The sequence below is a fragment of the Balaenoptera ricei genome, chromosome 1, assembly GCF_028023285.1.
Source record: "Balaenoptera ricei isolate mBalRic1 chromosome 1, mBalRic1.hap2, whole genome shotgun sequence".
NCBI classification, from domain to species: Eukaryota; Metazoa; Chordata; class Mammalia; order Artiodactyla; family Balaenopteridae; genus Balaenoptera; species Balaenoptera ricei.
In genome coordinates, this window is record NC_082639.1 from 16,970,396 (window position 1) to 16,988,175 (window position 17,780).

The following is a 17,780-nucleotide window of genomic DNA, read 5'->3' on the forward strand; positions in this document are numbered from 1 at the left end:
TGAAAACCTTCACCGCTACAGGTGACGCAGTGGACACAGCTTATACACATACACGCTCAGCTGCTCACGTTCATAGTCACATTTTCACACACATATGTGAATCCCAGGACAGGAAGCGGAAGGACGTTTTCACGCTCAGATTCCCCACAGGGTCTCACAGTTCACACACAGGCCAACAGAATTTCTTACACGCACAGCACCTGCAGTTTTTTACATTTTCTCAGTACCTCTACCTCACAGTGGGCACTCAATACGAAACTGAATTACCCCTGATACACACCATTCTCCACATAAATCACTCACAGACCAACTTTGATTCACATAAATCACAGCCCCGCTGCCAGAGATGCACCATCTCACACACCCAGGCCCAGACACAAACAGACACTGCCAAAGCCCAATCACAGGTGCTTGGGAGGTAAATCACGGTCCCTGATGACACAGACCCACAGACAACACACACAGCCATGCCACCAGGTCTCCCCAGGCCATGGTCTCCTTGCTGCCTGAAAATTTCCAGGGCAGCCCAGGCTGATGGGTGGAGAGAAAACTGGGGTGTGTAAGTGTGTGTGTGTCACTTAGAGGAAAACCTTTTGAGTAACGATGGAGGAGAATAAAAACTGAAGTTTCCATTGTTTCCTGTGAGAGTTGCTAGGTTCCAGAGACTCACAAGTGGGGTTTGCAGCCAGGAGTGAGGTGAGCTGTGGACAGAAGGAAATGCCCAGCTCACTGGGCGGCACCAGGCCTGGCTCCGGAAGGCATGTTCCCTGTGATAAGGGCCGGCCTGCAGTCTCCCAAGCACTCTGAAGCCTCCCATCTGGGAGATGAGAAAACACTGGCATCCTGACTGGCACCTGGGGGATTAAGAAAATACTGGCATCCTGACTCCCATCCCAGATAAATGCCCCATCTCCAAAAGCTGGGTTCTTCTCCACCCTGTGGGGTGTATCTAGGGGACCAGCTCAGAGCTGTAAGGGGCAGAAACTACATTCACAGTGGTTTGGCCAACTCCCCAGCCTAAACGCAGATGCCAGACACAGCACTGAATAAGGTCTATTTCTGCTCCAGACAGGGAGGTGGACAGAGGAGGGATGCCTGATCTTGGCCCTTGGTGAACCCCTAATCTGATGGAGGGAAAGGGGAGGATATAATCCCTGTCCTCATGGTGTTTTCAGTCTGCTGGAGAATCCTGCCTCCATCACCTTGCTGTGCAATCTTGAACAAATTTTTCAATCTTTCCATGACTCCATTTCATCATTTAGACAAGGAGAATAATGTTAAGACCTCCATCACAGTGTTGTTATGAGGATTAAAATGAATTAATATATTTATTTTTTAAAAAGAACAGTTTTGGGCACATGGTAAGCCCTAAATAAGCAGTAGCCATTTCTTTCTCTTTTTTTTGTGGCAGGGTAGGGGTGGCACGCGCTGTGGAATGCGAGATCTTAGTTCCCCTCCCGGGGATGGAACCCATGCCCCCTGCATTGGGAGCGCAGAGTCTTAACCACTGGACTGCCACGGAAGTCCCAGCCATTTCTCTTATTACTGTTTCTGGGTGAGCTCCCAATCTAGAGAGGGAGACACAAGTCTTCCCTCAGGGGACTCCAGTCTGATGGAGGAGCAGTCCCTGCACCCAGTGTCGCTCTCAATCTGAAGGCCAGATGCAGCCCCCAACCCCAAAGAGCCCCTCTAGTCTGGTGGGGGAGTACAGCCTTGCACTCATCAAACTTCCCTGTCTGATGAGGAAAACTACAAAACTCCACTGACTTCAGAGTTGACAGGTGGCCAGCCTTGGTGGCAGGATTTTTCCAAGGCCTTGCCTGTCCGTGGAGGGTCAGCATCCTTGACAAATCGCATTTTGTGAGCTGCCTCAATGTTCCCTACCTCGGGGCCTTTAAGTCCCAGAGCCTTGGCTTCTTGGATGATTTGCTCATCAGCAAAGGAAAAGGAGAACAAGCAACTCTTTGTAGATGTTTGGTCAAGACTAAATCTGAGCTATAAGTCTTGCTTCCTAAAAGAGGTTGAGGAAAGAGATGGTAAAGCTTACTGGACTGGAAGGAACTGGGCTGACGTGGAGGGCAGGAAATATGGCCTGTCGAGAAAGTTCCAGAGTAGCTCCACCTACCCTGAGGATTGGTCATCCCCTTATTTATTCTGCATCCTCTCCTTCCCACTAAGGGATTTGGCTGGCTCTGTTTTATTTTGCTGTCCTTGATATCTTTAGTAAATGTTCTCAAGTTGCTTTGTCTAGGGCCTGGCTATCTCCTCATATGGCTTAGAAGAGGAGCAGAGGCAAGGCCTTCCAGGCTCTTGCTGAGCCCAGGAGGCACCTATAATCGCACTGTATGTACTCATAGCTCTGGGTGCTGGTCACACTCTTTGGGAGAGAAACAACTCAAGCCTCACACAAGGTTCCTTAGATAAGGGGAGACTACCAGAGTTTGGATAGGCAAGAGCAGCCAAACAGTTTGGCTTCTGAGAAACAGGAGTCTGATCTAGTCTGATGGGGGAGTACAGACTCTGTGGGTCACCTGTCTGCCAGAGTTTGTGGGTCACCGTCTGCCAGAGTTTGTGGGTCACCGTCTGCCAGAGTTTGTGGGTCACCGTCTGCCACTACAAAATTCACAAGACTCAACTTCTCCTGGCTTCCACTCCTACTCCAAACCTTTTCTTTGCCTTGGAGCTTCTCACTCATCTCACATTCCTTTATTCATTCAGGGCTGCAGTGGACGGTTGGGCAGGTTGTTCACTGAACAAGGGTATGCAGCCAAGGGGACCCTGTTGTGGTGTTACATCTGCCCAGAGGGGGTACCTTTTGTAATATGAGCAAAGGTACCATATGGGTTAGCTGTGGCCCTGCGTTCATTCAACAATGAAAGTAAACATCTATTATGCACAAGAGTTGCAATGCCTGTGTGGGAAAACAGATGCCGGCAGAGCAAGGATATGTACTTGGGTGAGAATATGGAACAGGAAATTGATGTGAAAGGGAGTGGGATGGAGGAGAGGGAACCAGGAGATGATGTGGAGAAGAGGAAGAAGAGGAGGGAGGACACAGTTCTAAGCAGGCAGTGAAAATTCATGGAGAGGGAGGGAAGCATGCAAGGCAGGGAGATGCAATCCTGGCCAACTCTCCAGCCACACGCCTCCCCCACCCTGGTCTTTGCACATGAGGTTCCTTCTCCTTAAGGGCTATTCTCACCCAACACCCACCCCACTTCACCCTACTACTCTCTTTTAGGATTCAGCTCAAACCTCATGTCACAATAGAAGCCTCCCCGACCTCCCAGGTTAGATCATGTCCCTCACTATGCTTTCCCACAACCTCCCTCCCCCATGCTTCTCCCTCTGAACATTTTTGACAATTGCAATAATTTGGAAGACCATTTAATATGAAGAGGCATAATGAAGGCAGAGAGCGTGACTACCTGCTTTCTGACTTGTTCCCAACTGTATCCCCTGTGAAGGGCACAGTGCCTGGCAAAGTTGGCATTTGAATAATTTTACCTGAATGAAAGAACAAGTTGGTTCAAGCAAAGCATAAGGCGTAAATGTCCCCTTTCTGGTTTGTACTTGGGGCAAAGATAAACTCCCCTCACAGTCTGATCAACATTGAATCTCACTTGATCACAATCCTAGGCAGTAGGCAAGTGAGTGTATTTTATTACCACCCTTTTCAGACAAGGAAACTGAGGCCCAGGGAATGAAGTGGTTTGCCTACATCACACAGTCAGTGCCAGGAGCCGTGGCAGAGCCAGGATTCATGTCCATGTCTGTCTGACTCTAGAACCCACATTCTCAACCCCTCCTAGTATTTCCCCAACACCCCTCGTCATTATCAAGTGAGTTCTTGCTGAGCTTCCACCTTGGGGCCTCACCTGCCCTCTGAAATGCTCCTTGGAAAGGGGGTTCCCTGGTCAAGAAGTTTGGGAACTCTGTACTCTTTCCCACACTTTGGCCATCTCGAGGGACACCAGTACAGGAAAGTTTCTGAGCAGGCCTCCGGTAAAGTCGCCTGTCCAACTCTGCTTAACCCAGCACTCCTCAACATATTCAAGAATGGAACCCACTTGTTTTTTGGAAAAACCTTTTAACATCTCACAAGACTGGTGTTTCTCAAAACACACTTGGCAAATACTGCCCCTGACTCCTGAGCTGACCATAAATGGTCTCTGTAATTGGAATTTGTCACTCGAGCACCTCACACCACCACCACTCCCCTCCATCCAGGCTGGAATTCTCATGGCCTCCATACAGCCCCTCACATTCCTGCCCACACATCCCTGCTTCAGCTCTAGAAGACGTCTGCGTGGGGGCCGTAGTTGGAGCTCCATAAATGCTCAGTTTCCTTCCTTTGTCACTGCATACATGGGCGTTTTACCTCCTGTGATCAGCACATGCTGATGATTTCCTGTCTTGTTTTTCTCACTTAACATTTTCATAAACACAGTTCTATGTGTCAGTCAAGACCAGGGCTACTTAAAAGTGGTTCTGTGGACCAGTGCCAGCCCCCAACTGTGTATTACCAGTCCAAGATGAGATAAGAAGTTTGCTCAGAGTGTAAATCAACTGTGTCAGTAAGCACTCTGTTTAGCTCAGCTGACACTATTTTTTTCTTGGAATACTTGGTCCGTTTTGGAAGCAGCTCATGGATTTACATTCTGGTACGAGCTCTTCATTGCAGTTGGTAATCGTTAGCAATCTGTGGGCCAGTGACTCTGAATAGCAGTCGTGTTGACTTTGCATGTAATATTTCGTTTTTTAAAAAAAAATTTATTTATTTATTTGGTTGTGCTGGGTCTTAGTTGCGGCAGGCAGGTTCCTCAGTTATGGCGTGAGAACTCTTAGTTGCGGCATGCATGTGGGATCTAGTTCCCTGACCAAGGATCGAACCCGGGCCCCCTGCATTGGGAGCGCAGAGTCTTATCCACTGTGCCACCAGGGAAGTCCCGATATTTCTAATAATTATGTGGTGTCAGGTCTCATCACCACACCGTTATTCATTAACCCTATCCTGTCGTTGGGTATTTGGGCTGCCTCCAGGTCTCTGTGATTCATAAAGCATTGCTCTGAGCTGATATGTATCCATCTGTGGGTTTATTTTTATAGTTCCCTCAGTTTTTCAGGACCACAAACCTGAGGCCAGAGAGGTGGGGTGGCTTCCGCAGGGTCACGAGTGACAGAGGCAGGCCTCCCACTCAGACCTCCTGACCCCCAGCCTCTTGTTCCTTCCTCCAGCCTGCACTGCCCTTCCTACTGGGCAGATTTTCCGTCCCTTTCATGCTTTTCTTTGCTAGGCTGTGAGCCTTCTGCAGTGTTCCCACATGTTGTCTTTTGGAGCTTGAGAGAAATCCTTTTGGAATGTCCTGTGCCTTCTCCCTGGAGTTCCCGGCTTTGTTCAATTGTTCATGAGAAATTCCTGCCCTGTTGGGAGGGGCTCAGGAGGCTGTTAAAAGAGTTTGCCAAAAATGGTGGTACCAACTCGGGCAGAGCACATATCTGAGGCTCTGCCTCTCGAGATTTCCGCTTAAAAGGGGGCCGTGTGGATGCAACTAGTGGGGAGGGTGTCACACGCCCCCAGTTTTCTGTTTCCTCTGTAGAGCAAGCAGCACCAGTCACGTGCTGGCAGAAGAGATAAAGTGGGCCTCAGGAATGGGGGTGGGGTGGGCTAAGGCTTTGGGGGTTAGGTTCAGAGATGAGGAAAGTTTAGGGTACGGTGAAGGTCAGGAATAGGCTGAGTGTGTCTCTGCAACACCCACCTTGGTAACACAAAAAGCTGCGTTTATTTCCTAGAATCATGATATCAGATTAACTGTTTGAAAAGGGCCATATCAGATTTTTTTTTTTAATATATTTATTTATTTATTTTTGGCCGCGTTGGGTCTTTGTTGCTGTGCGCGGGCTTTCTCTAGTTGCCACAAGCAGGGGTTACTCTTTGTTGCAGTGCATGGACATCTCGTTGCGGTGGCTTCTCTTGTTGCAGAGCACGGACTCTAGGCGTGTGGCTTCAGTAGTTGTGGCTCTTGGGTTCTGGAGCGCAGGCTCAGTAGTTGCGGCGCACGGGCTTAGTTGCTCCGCGGCATGTGGGATCTTCCCGGACCAGGGCTCAAACCCATGTCCCCTGCACTGGCAGGCAGATTCTTAACCACTGCGCCACCAGGGAAGTCCCCCAGATTGTTTTAAATATACAAAAGGAATTCTAATATCATGCACCTATACTCAGTGTTACCAAAGGCCGCAGGGACCGGTGGATTGGGTAATTGAGAACACAGGTGGGCTTTGAGGGAATTTCTCCTTTTGTTTATTATTTCCTGGGAAGAACGTATTTGAGGTTAATGCTGCCCTGATCAGAACACTGGTATTGGGTGCAGCCCGAACCTCCAGGGTTAAATACCATCCTTGCTTTGTCTAAATTTCTGCATATTTTGGAGGCCTAGATTTATCCCTCTTTCTCTTGGAATCTGTTCAATAAATACTGAGAAAGAAACTGCACTTTGGATGGAAAGGGCACTGGTTGAGGGGCAAAGCCCTGGGGTGGAATCCCAGCTCTGCTATTTACCAGCTGCCTCAGTTTCCCCCTCTGTAAAATGGGTATTAAAACCTAGCCTTGCAAGGAGCAGAGGGCTGTGAGCCTATGTTTCAGGCCTTGGCAGCATGCCTGACACAGAGTGTGGGTGCTCAGTAACAGTGACATACGTCTGCAGGTGTGACGGACATTCCCCGGCCACCCTCAGCTGCAGGGACACGTAAGCTGCTTCTGTACACAAGATGGACAGCACAGCAGCCTCTGGCATTGTTCTGCAGCCGGTGTGCTGCTTCCTGTTTACATGGACCCTGCAGATGCATGGCTTGAACAGTGGACATGGGGGACTTCCTGTGACCTCTGCAGGGCCACACAGAGCAGAGGGCCTTCTCTAACTAAGAACCTTCTCTGGACTTGGGCTGAGTGACTGGTGGGAGAGAATCATGAGTAGTGAGTTTCTACCCTGAGTAAGAGTTAGGGCAGTGCAGGGATCCTGTCCCTTTTGGGTACAATCTAATCCTCAATCTTCAAACTTGAGCACTCGCTATGTACAGAGCTCTGCACTGACATCTATCATTCACTGAGCACCTACTACGTGCAAGATGTTGTAATCATGAAGATAATTATTATTACTGAGTGCCTACTCTGCACATAGTACTCTGTACTGAAAATGTCAACCTCTTTTTTTTTTTTTTTGCCTATGCTGCGGGGTTTGAGGGATCTTAGTTCGCCGACCAGGAATCAAACCCGAGCCCTGGCGGTAAGAGTGACGAGTCCTAACCACTGGACCACCAGGGAATTCCCTCAAACCGTTTTTTTGGAGAGCCACTGTGTTCTGTAACTGTAACCATCTTCATCATAATCATTTGTTCCTGACCGCTCTGTGCCTCAGTTTCCTCATCCATACAATAGGGACAATCCTTTCTTAAAGGATTGATGAGATGATTGAGTTAATACACGCAAAGCACTTAAAACAATGCCTGGAGTATATTTAAGAGCTTAATAAATGTTGGCTGTCATGATTAATATTATTAGTTATTGAATATTCATTGTGTGTGAGACACTGTGATACTTTTTTTTTTTAATAAATTTATGTATTTATTTTTGGCTGTGTTGGGTCTTTGTTGCTGCGTGCGGGCTTTTCTCTAGTTGCGGCGAGTGGAGGCTATTCTTAGTTGCAGTGCGCAGGCTTCTCATTGCGGTGGCTTCTCTTATTTCAGAGCACGGGCTCTAGGTGCATGGGCTTCAGTAGTTGTGGCACATGGGCTCAGTAGTTGTGGTGCATGGGCTTAGTTGCTCCGCGGCACGTGGGATCTTCCAAGACCAGGGCTCGAACCTGTGTCCCCTGAATTGGCAGGTGGATTCTTAACCACTGCACCACCAGGGAAACCCTGTGATTATTCTTAAGGTAATAATAGCTAAGGTTACTGAGCACCTATTGGGCACGAGAGCTTGTAATCAACATCAGTGTAATAACTGAGCTCCTCTTGTGAGCCAGAACTGGGCTAGATACTGGAGACCCCGAGAACAGTGTCCTGGCCAAGGGTCTGATTCTCTGATTAGGAGAAACTGGACTGTTTTGAAAGTAGGCATCTCCAGGAGAGTCAAGGTTGACTCGAATGCAAATATGGGCCTAGAGCAAGAAGGGGATGCCTTGAGTGGCCAGAGAGAGGGTTTAGGAAACAGGACACTCTTGAACTATCTCTTGAGCTGGGCCAAAATGGACCCCAACGAGCTGTATTCCTGTGAATGTTCGCCTGGGCAATGGGTCACTAGGGGCCTGAGCACCCACCAGACAAAGGCCAAAGTCTTCTCCCTGGGGAGGGAAGGGGTGCAAGAGACGGAATAAAGAGTGTGCTGCACTGCTGAGCTTTGGACCCAGGGAGGATTTCCCCAGTCCTCAGAGATGGAATAAAAGTGGAGGTGAATTCAATGGGCTAGGGGTTCGGTGCCTCCTTCCTTCCTCCTGCCTTGGGACCACCGTGTCAATCTCATGGATATTGCAGGCTTGCTGCCTTCTCTTCCTGGTCACAGGACTAGGCCACGGCAGGCGACCTCCAAAAGCCGTGGAAATTTGTAGACCTCCAGGTTCTGTGTTATTTCAAGGTCAGCCCCATTCCACATTCTGAGTTGCTATTGGCCCTCATAGTTCCAAGGAGAGAGGAAAACTCCAGCAAGAAGGGACTGGGCCCGAAATTCAGAACCACAGAGAAATGGGCCCTGAGGCCTGAAATGGCCCCTGGGCAGCCTGGAAAGATGGCTCAGGACTCTGGAAGCCTGAATTCTTGGGTGGAGGCACTCTCAGTTCTCAGCTCAGGAAGCTCCAGGCCTGGCTTTGGACTCGGAGGAGAGACTCAGAAATATTCTAGTCCGGGGGCCTTTAGAGACCATCAAAAGGACCCCACTCATGTTACAGAAGGGGAAACAGAGGCCTGGAGAGGGGAAGTGATGTCCCCAAGGTCTCAGGGCAGGCTGGTGGCAAAACTCGTCTGGAAACTGGTCTCCAGAGTCCCTTAGGCAGAAGGATGGTGAACAACTGGGCGTCTTGTGGGGCCTGATTCCTCAGCACCCAAATCAGTTGAGTCGCTGAAGGTTTGGAGCCCTCGGTGGCCCAGGGAACATTTTCCCAGATATTCCCACCTCATTCTGACCCTTCCAGCTCTCACCTGGCCTGGACAGACCACTCTCTTCAGAGACTTCCCAGGAAAGGCTGCCCCCCAACCTCTAACCATCCCTGGTTGCCTGTTTCAACGCATGTCACACTAGCCATCAGGGTTTGCTCTACATCCACCCTGGGCCCTGGTCATTAAAACCACATCTTTAAAAGAACAAATATGTATAAAGTACTTAGCACAGTACTTGCCACATATTAAGTGTTCTATGAGGGTTTCCTATCATCACTGTCATCCTCATCATTATTACTTCTACCTTTCTTCTTACATGGGGCTCTGCTAAAATCAATAACAATTCTTGAAAAAAAGAAGAATATTGGACTTCCCTGGTGGCGCAGTGGTTAAGAATCCACCTGCCAATGCAGGGGACATGGGTTCAAGCCCTGGTCCAGGAAGATGCCACATGCCACGGAGCAACTAAGCCCGTGTGCCACAACTACTGAGCCCACGTGCCACAACTACTGAAGACCGTGCACCTAGAGTCCATGCTCCACAACAAGAGAAGCCACCGCAATGAGAAGCCCGTGTACCGCAACGAAGAGTAGCCCCTGCTCGCCGCAACTAGAGAAAGCCCAAGCACAGCAACAAAGACCCAACGCAGCCAAAAATAAATAAATAAATAAATAAAATAAAACCTATGCTCTAAAAAAAAAGGAAGAATATGAATAGGGATTGAGAATGAACAGCCTCAGCAGAGGCTAAGAGAGGCTAAGAAGCTCCCCAGTGATTCATTCAAGGTGTAAATCAGAGATTCCAAACTCAGATCTGTGGGCCTCACGTTCAGCTTGCAAGTACTTTTGTTCAGCCCTCAAACACCATGATATTTTTAAATTCGTTGCTAACACATAGAAAATCAGATTCCTGGCTTCTCTAGAAAAGGCAACTGCCCATTTGAGAGCTGGGTTTAGACGAGGTGTCCCCTCTCCTCTCAGCCACAGTCTCCACCACTCCCTACTACCACCCAGCCCCCTTCACCCATTCACTTTTACCTGCCCAGCCCTGTAGGTCCTCAAGTGTCTAACCCCCCATCTAAATGGCTGTCCCCACCACCACCCCCAATGGAGGCTTGGAAGGTACATTTTGCCACAAACAATTTATTTTCCACAACTGCAGCCTGATGGACCTGTGCCCACTTCACGGTTGGTGTTGATGTCACCACCAGCTACAGGGCTTAGAGATGGGCTCGGGGGCTCTCCAACCCGAGAGGATTGCTTCTCAGAACTTGGGCAGATGACCTAAGGAAAAGATCCTGTTGCCGAACAGAGGGAGCTCAGGCAACTTTATCCCCGGCTTCTGCGGCAGCATGGGAGTGAGGTTCCGGCTAGGAGGCCCGTGAGGGCAGCTTGGGTTGGTGGAGTCATCCACGTACTGCAAAGCATGGGCAGCCCTGGAGGACGGCGCCATGCAGATGCTGGCGCAGGAGTTGTCAGAGGCGGCCAGTCTGGTGCTGGGGTTGGAGTACCTGCGGGGGAAGGAGTGGTCCAGGTGGTCCAGGTGGATGGAGTTGGCGGCGCGTTCCAGGTAGCTGGCTGCAAGCCTCGGCAGGCTCAGGGATGATTAGGGCGGTTGGTGTAGAAGGCGCTGGTGGATCTGTCAAGGTAGTTGATGCCTCTGATGAGTTGGTCCAGGGAGGTGGGGCCAGAGGGACCCGAGGGACAATCTGTACAGAGCAGGCAGTGGGGACTGCCACGACAAGCGGGCTTTCTGGCCACCTTGGGGCACTTCACCAAGTGGCTTGTCTCCACATACCTGGAGCTGTAGGGCCGGCCCATGCAGATTCTCCTCACTGGAAGTCTGGGGGAGCCGGGGTTGTCGGACTGCTCTGAAGGGCTGCTGCTTGCCTCTGAGCCACTCAGGTACGAGAACACTTGAGGTTGTTAGCCCCGGTCACACTGGGGCCGTGGGACCAGCCTGGAGTCCCAGCCTGGGCCAGAAAGGACACATTGTTGGGATGGTTCAAGCGGCTGCTGGTGTTAGAACGGCTCGCTTGGCATCCAGGCATCGTCCCAGTCGGGCAGACAAAACTTCGTGGTGCGGAACTGCTGAGAATTCACCTGGAAGCTGGTCCCCTGGGCCTGGCAAGGAGAGAGCTGGGTCACCTCTCCTTGGCTCCCTGCCACCTCCCCCTGGGCTTTCTCGCCGGGTGTTCCTCTTCCCATCCTCCTCCCAGGCCCAGGGATTTTCAAGCTGGAAAGCAGCCACCGTATTCTTCAGAAAGCACAGAGGACAAGAGATGGGGAAGAAGGCAAGACCCTGAGAACAACTGAGGCCAGAGGACCCCTAGAAAAAGTGGGGCAGTCTCTGTTTTCCTTTAACTCTAGCCCACATTCTGAAATTCCCATTTACCTTTTAAGCAGGGACACTAGGAGACCACAAAGGCAAAGGACTGAATCTCTAATGGTGAAATTCCAGGTACTGAGACACACATTCTTTGGAGGTAATATCAAATAGCTAACCATCCACTACTCAATGCACCCTCATACTAAAAAATATGTCTTGGAAGCAATGCAATGCATGCCCTCTCTCTTTGCCCAGCCCTTTGCTTGTGCTTTACGTTGTAAGTCTCACTACAAATCTAGGAGGTGGTTACTATTCTATTCCTATTTGACAGGTGGGGAAACTGAGGCTCAGAGAGATGACGTGACTTGCCTCAGATAACACAGCTTGTAAGTGGTGGGGGCCAAGGTACTATCTTGAGTGTGTCTGATGACCCTTAAGGGACAATGCCACATTGTCGGGGTGACTTTGCCCCCCCCAGTCTACTGAGGAAGAATTCTCGCCACACCTGTTGTCCTGTCTGCCTGGATGGGGGCACTGATGGGGAAAAGCCGATGGAGAGGGGTGCTTGTTAACCCTGTAACTGAGATGATCTTGGCTCTATGAACCCCAAGTTGAGGGAGCGGGGGCAAGGTGGTGTTGTAAGTCTACTAATGGGGCTGGGCTTGTGAGACAGAACCTTCCAGGACATTTGGTCTTCATCCTCTCTGACAGTAGGGAGCTCCTCATCCACCCCACAAGAGAAGTGGGCTTTGGGATTCCTACTCCTCCTGGTCTAAAAGTGGGCACCTCACAGGGACGAGGGCCTGCCCAGGCTCCAGTCCATTTAACCCCGCCTCCTGTCCCTGGGCCTGCCTGGGCAGTGGAGCCCCACCCCCACTCCCATTGTCCCTCAGGTCCCCAGTAGTCCCCCTTACCAGAAGGAAGGTTCTGATTTCTCTCCCCCACTACTGCCAGCTTGATGCTAATTTTCCACTTCTGCCTAGTGAGAACGGAGCAGTATTTGAGCCTGTCCCACCCGGAAAACAGCTGTCTGCCCCTCTCCCAGCCCATGGCCCTTCAGCTGCCCTTGTCCATTGGGTTTGAATCGCGTGGAATGTCCAGACTCTCGCCTCTTCCATCCCCGGTCCACCCCGCCCCCCATTTCCTCCTCCAGAAATATGGGAGGTGGCTGAGGGCTGGTCCCCAAGGACCCCCCTTTCCTTCCCTTCCTGGCTGCCTGGTCTCACCTGCCCTAAGGGCCCTCTCCCACTCTCACTCTACCTTCAGGAGGTAGACGACTAAGCCCTCCTCTTGCTCTCCACTGGGGAACACCCTCAGGCCGCTACTCCACGCTGCTGGCCTTGTCATACAATCATGGAATCCTGGAGCTGGGAGAGGCCTCCAGGGGTCATCCTGGTCAGGCCCCTGCCTCAGGGCAAGTACTGCGTTAAGCTCTCCACAACAGATGTGCCCTATTTTTAAAGTGAGGCTAGGATGGACTTTTTCCAGTGTTCCCTGTTGTTTTTCTAGTGTTTAATTATGCTGAGAGTCAGGAAGTTCCACGCCGGACCTGATATAACTCTCGTTGGCTGTGGTCAGCATCAATTTTCTTTTCTCGTTGGGTCAGCAAACATTTATCAAGTTTCCCTAAAGTGCTGTCCCTTTGAGTGACCCATAACATAACAGCACTGTGTTTCCTCCCTTCTTGCCTGGTCCTCATGCAGTCAGCAACACGGTGTTGGGTCCATACTGGGTGGTGGGCTAGAGCCTGAGGATTCCTTTCAGAACTCCTGTGCCCCCCACGCCACTGGGTCCTGGTCCATAAGGAGCATCTTGGACATATCTGTTGAATGAATGAACAAGATCCCCCTTTGAGATTTCATGGTATTTGCCCTCCATCATTTCCTTCCCGTAAGTACTGAAAATACACTTTTACTTTCTATTTTGAAAATTTTTCAAACTTACTGAAAACTTACAAGATAATGAACTCCCATATACTCTTCATTTGAATCTACTAATTATTAATATTTTGCCACATTTATCACCACACACACACATTATTATTATTTTGAGAGTAAGTTGCAGACAACGGCAGCCTTTACTCTTGAATACTTCAGCGTGTATCTTCTACAAGCTGGGAGAACAAGGACATTTTCTTACATATCCAGTTATCAAATACAGGATAGTTAACACTGATATAGCACTGTTAGCTGATACACAATCCACAATTTACCGATTATTCCCTCCGATGTTCTCCATTGCAGCTGTATCTCCAATCCAGGAGCCAATTCACAATCAGGTTTGCCTTTAGTTTTCAGGTCTCTTTGGTCTCCTTCAACCTGGAAGTTCCTCAGTCTTTGTCTCTTATGACATTGATAGCTTTGAAGAGCACAGGCAAATTGTTTTGGAGAATGTTCTCCAATTTGGGTTTATCTGATGTTTCCTAATGATCAGCTGCAAGATCACAAAGCACATACACACAGAAGCCTCCACGGGACATTCCCCAGCCGAGAAGGGCCTTTTGCCCTGGGGTGGGGTGGTTATAGCTGCTGAAACAGGGAGCCAAGAGGAGGGTTCAGAGGGACCCCGGAGAAGGAGGAAGAGGGGTGTAGGGAAACTCAGTGGGCCAGGGAAGCAGTGGCAACCGTTCCCTTGTGGGGCCTCAGCCAGGCCTGCTTCTGTTCTGGGCCGGGGGACGGGCAGGCAGGCGGCCAGCGAGAGGGCTGGACCTCCGTGCCGTTTGTCCTGAAGGTACCCAGGCGCCGAGATCACTGGCCATTTCTGGTCTGGGCATTAAGAGCCTCTGGAAATAGCTCCAGGACAATTATTTCAGGAGGAATGTGCTATTCTTCCATCTTCCCAGAAAGCCAGGCTGTATCCCATAAGATCAGGAATGTCTCTCTCCGGCCTCCCCAACTCCAGGGGATCCTGAGGTCCTCTGGGGACCACAGAGGCCTTCCGAGCCAGGAGAGTCTGGGAGGCCAGAATGGGGTCAAGGAGACTAAAAGCCCCCTTCTCCCGTGAGAGGAGGGGTGGTTCTGGCCTTAGGTCCTGGGCTCTCAGGGCCCAGCCTGGAGTCAGGCCTGCCGGCTGGGGTCCAGCTGACTCCAAGCCCAGGGACACAGGAGGGAGGGTGATGGGGAGCTGCCTACCCCGCCTCCTGCCCAGACCCACCCCTGAGAGACTGACCTGGTAGAGCACCTATTATGTGCCAAAGAACCTGACATTGTCAGTGCCAGGGCCCCACATTCACCCTCTCATTTAATCCTTGCAGCACCACTAGGAGGTAGGTATTTTGCTTTCAAGATGAAGTCACTGAGGCTCAGAGAGAGCAAGAGACTTACCCAAGCTCACCCAGCAGCCAGATTAAAACCCGATGTTTTGGCTCCAGAGCCTACGGCTTAAGCACTAAGTGAGGAAGAGGGTAGGTCATCCACTCACTCAGTGAGGACTCAGTAAGTGACCCTGTGAACTGAGAGGTTTTGGGAGGGGTCCAGCCGCCATCCTCCACCCCCCAGCCAAGGCCAGCTGCTTCTCCCTCCCTAGCACTGCAGGACGGATGTCCTCTGTCGGTGGGGTGCCCCTCCCCGCACGGTCTCCAGCCACAGCGGCCCCCACCCTTGCCCCATCTGGGCCACCTCCAACCTTGGCTCCTTAGCTGCATTGACAAACCAACTGCAAATCATGGGCTTTCCGACAGCCCTTGCCCCTCCCGCTCTGTCCCCTCTCACCTGACTGCCCCTCCCTGCAGTCTTACCCACATCCCTCTCTCCTCCTGTGCCCCACCAAGACCAACAGGGGTCCTTTCCCCACCCCAGGTTTAAAGAGTTCAAGGGCATCTCATTCCCCTGGGCTCCCCAAGAATGGAGGGAACAGCCCCCTTCTCCAGAGACCATAGGACCTGCCCCATTAGTGCATGGGCTGCTCATTAAATCCTCTCCTGCCACACAGCAGCTCCCCCCCGCCCCTTGCCCCTGGCCTTGAGATGGCGGGAGGAGTGTTCCCTTATTCTTTCAGCCACATGGCACCTGGAAGCGGCACAGACCAGGAGCAAACCCAGCAACTCAGCAGCCATACTAGTGAGTCCATTGCAGTCTGGGGAGATGGCTAGAGCCAAGAGCCATGACTCTATTGTCATTGTCCCACCCTGCCTGGAGGACATCTGTCCCAGCCTCTTGGCAGTGTGACTCACCTGAGCCCTTATCTGGCTTGGGGCCAACCTGCCTGCAGGGCTGAAAATCTCTCCTGGGCTGGGTTCTGGCCCTCCCCTGGCTACAGCCTTCCATCCACCCAAGCACAGTGAGTCACACACCCTCATCCCCTAACACCCTCAAGGATATGGGCTCTCTGCTCACCAGCTGCCAAAACAGCACTTCCCTAAACCCCTGTATGTCAGGAGCAAGCCAGGACACGTCTGAGTTCAGGAGCGCTGAGGCAGGTGTGGCTTGGCAGGAGCCCCAGCCAGCAAGAACTGCCCTCGTGCCAAGCCACCTCAGGGCTTTTGAGGTAGAGCAGCCAACCTGGGAGGGGACAGGACTCTCATCGTTATGGGGTCTGGGAAATTCCCTCTAAGGGGGCTGGGGATGATGGTCACGTGTAGGCTTATATACATCCTTATATACACCCTTGCTGAGAGAGGACTTGGGAAGCAGGACAGCAAGTAACTGGTTTGTGCTGTGACCTCAGGTAAGTATTGAACTTGTCCGAACCTCAATCTCCCTTTCTGTAAAATGGGGGTAAGGAAGGTGCCCAGCGAACATTGCTGGCTCAACAGACTTGCAATAATAGCTAATGTTATTAGCTACTAATAGCTAAATGCCCCCATGTTGCAGGCACAGTGTGCTGTAGTGGTAAGTGGGATTCAGCTCATACTGGCTCACAAAAGCCAATTCTGAAATATTCTAGAATCTGGTGAACTCCTTGTTAAACCATTGGTAGCTTGAAATCAACCATGGCAGGAACATTTATACCACAGAAATTGGCAAATGCAACAAATCAGAGGTTTTTTGGGTTGGATTTTTTTCTTTTTTGAGCCCCCAGGTCATCAGCACACTACTGAAGCCATGTCACTATGGCCAAATGACTTAACCTTTTTTTAAGAAATTGAAGTATAGGTGATTTACAATGTTGTGTTAGTTTCTGCTGTACAGCAAAGTGATTTAGTTATACATATATACATTCTTTTTTTTCTATATTCTTTTCCATTATGGTTTATTACAGGATACTGAATATAGTTCCCTGTGCTATACAGTAGGACCTTGTTGTTTATCCAGACTTAACCTTTTGAACCTCTGTTTCCTTACCCATAAAACCACAATAATAATGATCCACATGTAATGAATGCTTCCTGGGTCCCAGCTGCTGTGTGTAATTTTATGCATCGACTAGACTGGGCCATGGGATGCCCAGATACCTGGTTAAACATTACCTCTGGGTGTGTCTGTGAGGGTGTTTCTGGACGAGATTAGCATGTGGATTGGTGAACTGAGTAAACCAGACCGGCCTCTGCTTGTGGATGGGCACCATCTAATCTGTTGAGGGCCTGAATAGAACAAAAAGGCAGAGGAAGGTTGAATTCATTCTCTGCCTGACTAGTTTAACTGGGACATCCATCTTCTGGCCTCGGTACTCCTGGTCCTCAGACCGTCAGACTTAGGCTGGAATCTACGCCATTAGCTATCTAGTTCTTAGGCCTTTGAACTATACCACCAGCTTTCTGGGTCTCCAGCTTGCAGACAGGGGATCATGTGACTTCTCAACCTTGCATAACTGCATGAGCCAATACCTAAGAATAAATAAATATATGTATGTATATATAAATATAAAAAAATATAGCGTATGTATATATATATATATATATACAACATATACTATAGTATATAGTATTACATAACATTGTACTATATATGTTGCTATATGTATGTGTGTGTATGTGTATATATAAAAGTTTGTGTCCCCCCCCAAATTCGTATGTTGTAACCTAATCCTCAATGTGATAGGATTTAGAGGTGGGGGCCTTTGGGAGGTGATTAGGCCACTGAGGGGAAAGCCTTCATACACGGGATTAGTGCCCTTATAAAAGAGACCCCAGAGAGCATCCTTGCCCCTTGTGCCATTTGGGAATGCAGTGAAAAGACAGCCATCTCTGACCCAGGAAGTGAGCTCTCACTAGACACTGAGTCTGCTGGTACCTTGATCTTGGACATCCCAGCCTCCATAACTGTGAAAAATAAATGTTATTTAAGCCACCCAGTCTATGGTATTTTTGTAATAGCAGCCCAAACACAAAGACACACACACACACACACACACACATATGACTAAGA

The 17,780-nt window shown here is 50.1% G+C and overlaps 1 pseudogene; it reads right to left on the reverse strand.

Annotated features, from left to right (window-relative positions):
* Positions 1–10,347: 10,347 nt before the first annotated feature.
* Positions 10,348–11,197, reverse strand: LOC132353511 (uncharacterized; annotated as a pseudogene).
* Positions 11,198–17,780: the final 6,583 nt, after the last annotated feature.